The sequence below is a fragment of the Arvicola amphibius genome, chromosome 8, assembly GCF_903992535.2.
Source record: "Arvicola amphibius chromosome 8, mArvAmp1.2, whole genome shotgun sequence".
In the NCBI taxonomy this organism is placed as follows: Eukaryota; Metazoa; Chordata; class Mammalia; order Rodentia; family Cricetidae; genus Arvicola; species Arvicola amphibius.
This window is the reverse complement of record NC_052054.1, coordinates 109,536,711-109,545,133: the sequence shown is the minus strand read 5'-3', so window position 1 is coordinate 109,545,133 and position 8,423 is coordinate 109,536,711. Positions and strand designations below refer to the sequence as shown.

At 42.0% G+C, this 8,423-nt stretch overlaps 1 pseudogene; it reads left to right on the top strand.

Annotated features, from left to right (window-relative positions):
• Positions 1-4,844: 4,844 nt before the first annotated feature.
• Positions 4,845-5,891, top strand: LOC119821373 (annotated as a pseudogene).
• The last annotated feature ends 2,532 nt before the right edge of the window (positions 5,892-8,423 follow it).

Below are 8,423 nucleotides of genomic sequence, written 5' to 3'. Positions count from 1 at the left end.
CATTGTGAAGGCACCAGGCTATTGGTGAATCTCAGCATCAGCATCATTTGTTGACAGAGTTCCTACTGATTGTGCCACGTATTTGAAGAACCTCCACCTGACGATAGATGAAGAAAATGACAGAGCCCCACATTGGAGCACTGAACTGAGCTCCCAAGGTCCTGATGAGGAGCAGAAGGAGAGAGAACATGAGAAAGAAAGTCAGGACCGTGAGGGGTGCGTTCACTCATGGAGACGGTGGGACAGAACTAATGGGAGATCACCAACTCCAGTTGGAATTGGACTGATGGAACATGCGACCAAACCCGTCCTTCTGAATGTGGCCAACAGCGGGGGCTGACTGAGAAGCAAAGGACAATGGCTCTGGGCTCTGATTCTTCTGCATGGACGGGCTCTGTGGGAGCCTTCTCAGCTTGGCCGATCACCTTCCTGGACCTGGTGGGAGTTGGGAGGACCTTGGTCTTAGCATAGAGTGGGGAACCCTGATGGCTCCTTGGACTTGAGAGGGAGGGAGGGGAGGTATGGGTGGAGGGGAGGGGAGGGAAGGGGGAGAAGGAGTGGCGCACGCCTTTAATCCCAGCACTCGGGAGGCAGAGGCAGGCGGATCTCTGAGTTCGAGGCCAGCCTGGTCTACAAGAGCTAGCTCCAGGACAGGCTCTAGAAACTACAGGGAAACCCTGTCTCGAAAAACCAAAAAAGAGAAAAAAGAAAAAAAAAACCATAACCTTTCCTTTCTTGCTCCTGAGATCTCAGGTTGATATCACAATATCAACCCAGCCCGACTTTTAAAAAGCCAGTCTTTAAAAATGTTTTTATTGCTTTAGAAATTCAATGTCTCTTTAAAAGTCAAAAATCTTTTAACCATGGAATCCTGTAAAATAAAAATTAAGTTACATAATTCTTACTCCAAAAGGGACAAACCAATGGCAAAAAGGCAACAACCAGTTTCACTTAAGCAAAACCGAAATATAGCAGTGTAACTCCAAATCTTGAAGCTCAGTTGTCTAACTTCGGGACTCAGAACAGGCTTGATCAGTTCCGCATCTCTGGGTCGGCCATCCCCAGCATGCGGTTTATCCAGTAGAATCAAGCTGGCTCCACTTCATAGGAGAGTGTCCTTGATGGTCCTAGCATCTACAGTATCCCAGAATCTCCATGGCAACTGAGGCTGCATCTTTACCAATGGCCCTTCCTGTATTTTCTTCCGGAACTTGACCCTGCCGTGTGTTGCCAGGCCTCATCCAAACTCGGTGGCCTCCTATGCTTACAAAACCAGTATGTGGGAGATTCTTAAGCATTACTGAGTTCAACTGCTAGCTTGAGATGCAGCCTTGGCATGCCTGGACGAAGGCCACCATTTGCTGACTGCGAGGAACGATTACTCAGAAGATTTAACCTCCAAGATGCTAGGCTTTTATTAATCACAGCTTCCCCCACCCCCAGATAAACCAGCATCCATTATTCCAGTAAAACAAAGGTTTTACTCCCATAGATTAATAATTCCAATATCACACACAGTCATGACATGTATGCATGCATACACACACACACACACACACACACACACACACACACGAACACAGCCCTTATAGAATCTTTGGAGCATTCGTGACATTTCCTCTAAAATTCACAAGCCCTGGCCTCCATCATCTGTCCTTCTGTCAGCTTCTCAGCTTTAGTCTATATAGTACTAAGTGTGTGTATGTGTGTGTGTGTGTATATATATATATATGTATATATATATACACATATATATAGTACTTCACATTGAGTTTTAAAAAGTAAAATCAAACACTCTATACTGATCTTCACATATATATGACTGGATTTGTTTTGCTAATGTATTGCTTTGAGCTTTTATATCTATATGAAGCATATTATCTGTAGCTCTTTTTTTATTTTAATAAATTCTTTATTATGGTATCAGGGTAATTACCTCATAGAATGAGAACTGATCTTCTATTTTCAGGAAGTTCACACAGTGATTTTTTTTTTATCATTTTTTCCCTCAAATGTTTGATCAAATTCATCAGTTAGTCCACCTGAGTGTGAGCTTTTCTTTGTGGGTAGGCTTTAAAATAATACAAATTCTTACGTGTCTATTAGGAGTTGAATGGTGTCACTCATAAAAATAGGAGGAGATCCCACTGATCACCACTCTGATGTTAGACTACAGATCACTTTTCAGGAGACGCCCATCTACCTGCATCCCTGTCTCTCTCCACCCTCCTAGCTGCGGTGCAGTCCCCAGGCTATCAGACAACAGAGGCTACTCCACAGGATGGATTCATGTTTAACTAAATGGGTCTTTCTCAGCATCAAGATCGTATATTTTTTCCTCAAAATGCAAGATCATCTCAGCCTCCCCTGTCATCCGGGAATGAAGGAGAGCTTGACTGTACACAAACACATAGTATGGATCACTCATCAACCACACGGCATAGAATTTCCTCATTCTTCTGGAACCTAAGGGACCCCCCACCACTCTCCATCATGGACCTAAACTCTCCTCAGAGCCTCTGCCATGTTGTCTCCCCATGGCATTTATAACACTTACAATAAATTTCTTACCCCAAAGTAGTTTTGTCTTAATGTCCCTCTTGATCTACTCACCTGCGACCTTACACTCAGGATGTTTTATTTGAATCATGACCATTGCAAGTATAATGTTTAGATGAGGTCACACTGAGATAAATGGGCGTTTTCAACCCTGTGACTGTCATGAGAGAGTGTGCCTGTGTATGTGTGCATGAGCTGCTGGGGAAGCACCATGTCTTAATGCCCCCCCCCCCACACACACGTGTTGCCGTGGAAACCAAAGAAGACTAAAGTTTGCTACAAATACCAGAAGCTAGAAAGAGGCAAGGATTTTCCCTCCTGGTTTCAGAGGGAACATGATCCAGCCCACACTTTGATACTGGACTTGCAGCCTCTAGAGCGGTGAGTAAACAAGTAGCTGATGTTTCAGGTCTCCCAGTTTCTGGTTACTTTCTTTCTTTTTCTTCGTTAAATATCAATCCTAGACAATGAAGCCTTTTTAGATGTTTAGTTCTTGAAAAAGCTTTGACAGTTTGTATCCAAGACCTTGTCCACTTTATTTGCAACAGTTACCTTTTTAACATAATTTATACATAGTTTCTTATAATCGTGTAATAAATTTCTGCAGAGTGGGTCTTGTGATAGACCTATTTTCAGAACTAATTTGGGGGCATTCGTATCTTTTTCCATTTTGTAAATCAAAGTCATTTAAAAAATCATAATTTTTGTAGATCTCTCTCCATTTTTCTGTGTACTAGTTCCTCATTTATGTTTGCTGTATATATCTGTGTGGGGCTGTTCTTTTTTTTTTTTTTTGTCTTAAAACTAAACTTTTGAGACCCTTTTCCAAGGCAGTGCTTTGAGGAAGTAAGTGCCTTTCAGATAATTGTTTTAGATGGAACAAGGAAATTTTGATGTTTTCTTTTTTGCCCAGTTAAAACTACTTTTAATTTTCTTTACCTTTTTAGTCATTGAATAATTTAATTTTCCAACACTATTGTCGATCCCTAATTTAATTCATTGTTACCAGAGAGGATACCCTGTACGATCCCATTCATTCTAAATTTATTCACACCTGTTTTATGACCCACCATATGGGGCTATTCAGGAGAACAGACACTTTAAAATGAGTATAAATTCTGCTGCTATTAAGTAGAGTGGTTTGCACTTAGCATTTATGTTGAGTGTTTTTTTTTTTCTTACAGCTTCTATATACTTAATGGTTTTGGGTCTAATTTCCTACCAATTATTAAGAGTACTGAAATATCAGACTCTTGTTGTCTGCCTCTTAATTCTATTCTCCCCCACCCCTTTTGCAGCTGCTGGGCAGACACTCCATCACTGGGCTACACCCTGAACTCTCAATTCTACCAATTGTATTGTTGGACATTTACAGTTCTTGGATCTTCTTAATGTGTTGGCTGTCTTACAGTGAAACCTTTTTACTCCTATAAAGCTTTAATTTTCTTAAAGTCTATATCCCATGCCCATTATAAGTCTCTTAGGGTTACTCTCTGTGTGTATAGTCTGCTGTTAAGTATTGACAGTTTTATAACACGTGGTCCACTTCTGCCCTGTTGTAATCATGTATATCACAGTTGAATCACTTAATTTGCAAGCTGTTCCATAAGAGGGATGTTATATATTCCTTTATCCATCTTTTAAAAAAAGACTTTTTATTTATTTAATGTACATTTGGGTTTTGCTTGCATATATGTCTGTGTGAAGGTGTCAGATACTCTGGCACTGGAGTTACAGACAGCTGTAAGCTGCCATGTGTGTGCTGGGAATTGAACTTGGGTCCTCTTAACGGCTGAGTCATCTCTCCAGCCTCCATCTTTATCCATCTTTTGAAACAGTTTTGGGTGCAATATATTTGATTCATTAGAAGCAGTAAGAGAAAAAGCAAACACCTCCTTTACAAGATAATCCAGTTTGGGGTGCATGGTGTTGTTGACCTTCAGGCTGGATTCTGAAAGGTGGGGACGTCTGTCTGTTTCCCTGCTAGCTCCCACCAGACTGGATTGTGGACTGACAAAAGAGGTAGATAGACCACAGCTCCCGTTTTGATGTAAGCACATTTTAGGAACACTCGTTTAGATAAAGTGGCTAATACCAAGAACTGTTGCTTGTCCATCAAGGCTTAGCTACAATTCAAACTACATGTTACACCATAAATATATGTCAATATTAAATGGAATGTGCATATTGTTATCTGACAATTAAAATACTTTTGAGGTCATAAGAGTGCGAGGATCGCAGTCACCCCGGGGCATCCAGGCTCCGGTGCTGGCACCAAGCAGGTCATTCTTAAGACCCCTCAGCAGCAGACCTTCAAGATCAGATCAACATCGACCGGGAGGAGACAGTGGCACTGAAAGAGAAGACTGAATCTGAAAAGGGGAGAGACGCCTTTCCAGTAACGAATCAGAAGCTAATCTATGCTGGCAAAATCCTCAGTGATGACGCTGCTCTCAACGAATAAAAAATTGAACAGAAAAACTTTGTGGCGGTTATGGTGACAAAACCCAAAGCAGTGACAGCCCCCAGTGCCAGCGACAGCTCAGCCATCGAATGTTCCCACCGCGGCTGCAGTTAGCTTCTCCATGGCAACGGTTGTGGCTCAGGCTCCAGCCCCGACCCCTGCTTCAGCTCCCACTTCCACACCTGCACCTACTACTCCAGCCTCAACTACTGCATCTTCTGTACCCACACCTCTAAGTAACTCAGCCCGAGAAAGCTGCAGAAAAGCCAGCATAGTCACCAGTGGTTACTAGTCCAGCACCAGCTGACAGTACACCACGATTCGTCCAGGTCAAATCTTTTTGAAGATGCAACAAGTGCCCTTGTGTCAGGTCAATCTTAAGAGAATATGATAACTGAGATCATGTCAATGGGCTATGAACGAGAGCAAGTAATTGTGGCCCTGAGAGCCAGTTTCAACAACCCCGACGGAGTTGTGGAATATCTTCTAACGGGAATCCCGGGAGACAGAGAAAGTAGGGCTGTGGTTGATCCTCCTCCCCAGGCAGTGAGTACTAAACTCCTCAGTCTCCAGCAGTGGCAGCAGCTGCAGTGACCACAACGGCAATGACAGCAACTAGTGCTGGAGGTCACCCCCTTGTATTTTTAAGGACTCAACCTAGTTTCAACAGATACGACAAATTATCCAGCAGAATCCTTCCCTGCTTCCAGCTTTGCTACAGCAGATAGGTCGAGAGAACCCTCAGTTGCTGCAGTTACAGGCGCTAGGATTTCCTGAAGGACTTGTGATTCAAGCTTATTTTGCTTGTGAGAAGAATGAGAATTTGGCTGTCAACTTTCTTCTACAGCAGAACTTTGATGAAGATTGAAGGGACTCTTTCGTATCACACTCACACCAGTGCATTACACCAACGTTGTTCACTGCATTGTCTGGGGTGACTTGGCATATGGTAGAAGGTTGGTGGGGTGAGAGGGAGGGATCCAGGACACAGGGCAGGGATACACACCATGTGTGTCTGCTTCAGTTAGCAGATGCTGCAGAGCCACACAGTGTAAATTACTAGACAACCAAACATCTGCCTTGGCAGGTCTTTATTTTTCTAAACAGTAGGTAACATTTCCTGGGTTTCATTCTAGTGTATTAGATCCAGAAATTTAGTGTGATTCCCTGTTTTCTCTTTTCTTCGACTTAACATTGGTTTCTGAATCTTTGCTACCTAGAATCTATAGTCTGTTTTATGGCAACACTGGATAATGGCTTTTGAAATTGGAAAAAAAATGGAGCATCTGTAAACAAAAATGCCAAATTATTAGTGATCATTGTTGCTGCTTCACATAAATATGAAATTGATGCAAAAGGAAGCCCATTCTTCATGTTCAGTACTTGGGGTAGGGAGGGTAGAGGGGGACATTTTCTCAAAATGAGAATAATTACTGAGATTTTAAAATTTCCTGATTATTGAATGTGAGAGCCTCTAACATGATTTGAGAAGCTATACACATATAGGCAGAGTTATTTTCCTGTTTATATTCTTTATTTGTTTGGGGAAAATTGGTAGGTGTCTAATTACTGTTTATTTCATTGTTGTATTGCAGTAAAAAATTAAAACAAAAAATAAAAAATCATATTTTACAAGGTAATATAACAATTCTGTGCTTTTTATGTTAGAGGACTTATTCTGGCATTGAGTCTTTAGTATTTTGGGGTTCTTTTTTTTGCCTTTACTTATTTATTTATTTAGCCCTGGGTGTCCTGGAACTCATTCTATAAACCAGCCTGACTTTAAACTCACAGAGGTCCACCTGCCTCTGTGCCCTGAGTGCTGAGATTAAAGGTGTGTACCACCACCTCCCAGTTATATTTTAGCATTTTAAAAGTTTTGTTCACATGTAAGAATCTACTGACTGTCTTTCTATTAAATTTAGGCTAGGAAATTAAGACCCAGGTGAAGGGATTCTGGCATAATACAAAAGGCTCATCTTACCTAGAACTTTTAAAGTGTATCCTGATCAGCAAGTCATTTCACACAGGCTGAAAGAGCACTGTTTTGAGACAGGGTCTCATGTGACCCAGGATAGACTTAACCTTGCGATACACTGGTGGGTGTCCTGAACTCCTCATAATCTTGTCTCTACTTTTCAAGTGCTGAGATTACAGGCATTTGCCATCATACATGGTAAAGTCATTTTCAAAAACAAAACAAAACAAAAAAATTTCTGTCCTCTCTGTCTTCTCAAATGCCAATGAAATATTTCACTTATATTTAAGACAGGATAAAAATGTTTTCACTTACTTTTTTATTTTGAGACAGGGACTCATATAGCCTAAGCTGGTCTTGAAGTTATATAACTGAGGCTGGCCTCAAGCTCCCGTTCTCTCCGTTCAAACTGTTGGGATTATTGGTGTGTATGCTCATACCCTGCTCCCTAAGCACACTCCTAAGCCCTATCTACAAATGTAATAGTTTTTTGAGATTATTGATTTTAAACTTGATTCCTGGCTCTTCTAAAGTCACCTCTGCATTTAATGACTTAGATAATGACAAAAACAATGTAAGTTTAGAAAAGTGTGGAGGGTGGCAGGGAATAGAAGATAGGAGTGAAGAGGCCAACTTAACATCAGTGCAGCCATGACAGGCTGCAAACTAACAACACTGAGATTAGGCCTCACCATTACAGTAATCAGGAAATGCTCAGACAGTACCCTGTGGGGAACCAATCAGAATTGAGACCAAAAAAAGTACTAGATGCTCCAGAACATTAAGAATACCTTACCTGCCCAAGTCACACCTTTGTCACCTGTATTCAGGGGGCCTAGTTTGGTGACAACAGGTTCCCCAGTTGTCAGTCAGGAGTCAGTGATCTTCCACAAATTCGGGTCAGCTGATTCTGTGGGTAGATGCAGTCACTGGCAGGGGGACCAGGATCTAACTCTAATGCATGAACTGACTTTGCAGAGCTCATTCTCTAAGGACAGATACCTTGCTCAGCCTAGGCACAGGGAGAAGGAAGACCTTGGTCTGGCCTCAAGGAGGGGATGGGACAGTTCTATTGACTTCTCAGGGGAGGCCTTAACCTCTCTGAGGAGTGGATGGGGGAGGGTGGGGAGGGATAGCAGGAGGAGAGGAAGAAGGGGGAATTGGGATTGGTATGTTAAAAAAGAAAAAAAATAGCTTCCTGAACTTGTATATAGGTTGCTAATTTTCTTGAAGTGACACCAGAGACAAAACTATTACCTCAGTCCTGCCCAATCAGTTCAACCCCCATCTGATTTTGGAATTTCCCTATCCACCCATCCGTTGCTTCTCAAAAATCCTGCCTCAACTAAGCTCAGGGCTCCCTGATCCAACCGCTGTGTCAGAACAGACAGAGAGTCCAAGTTCCACTTTCGCAAGAAAGAC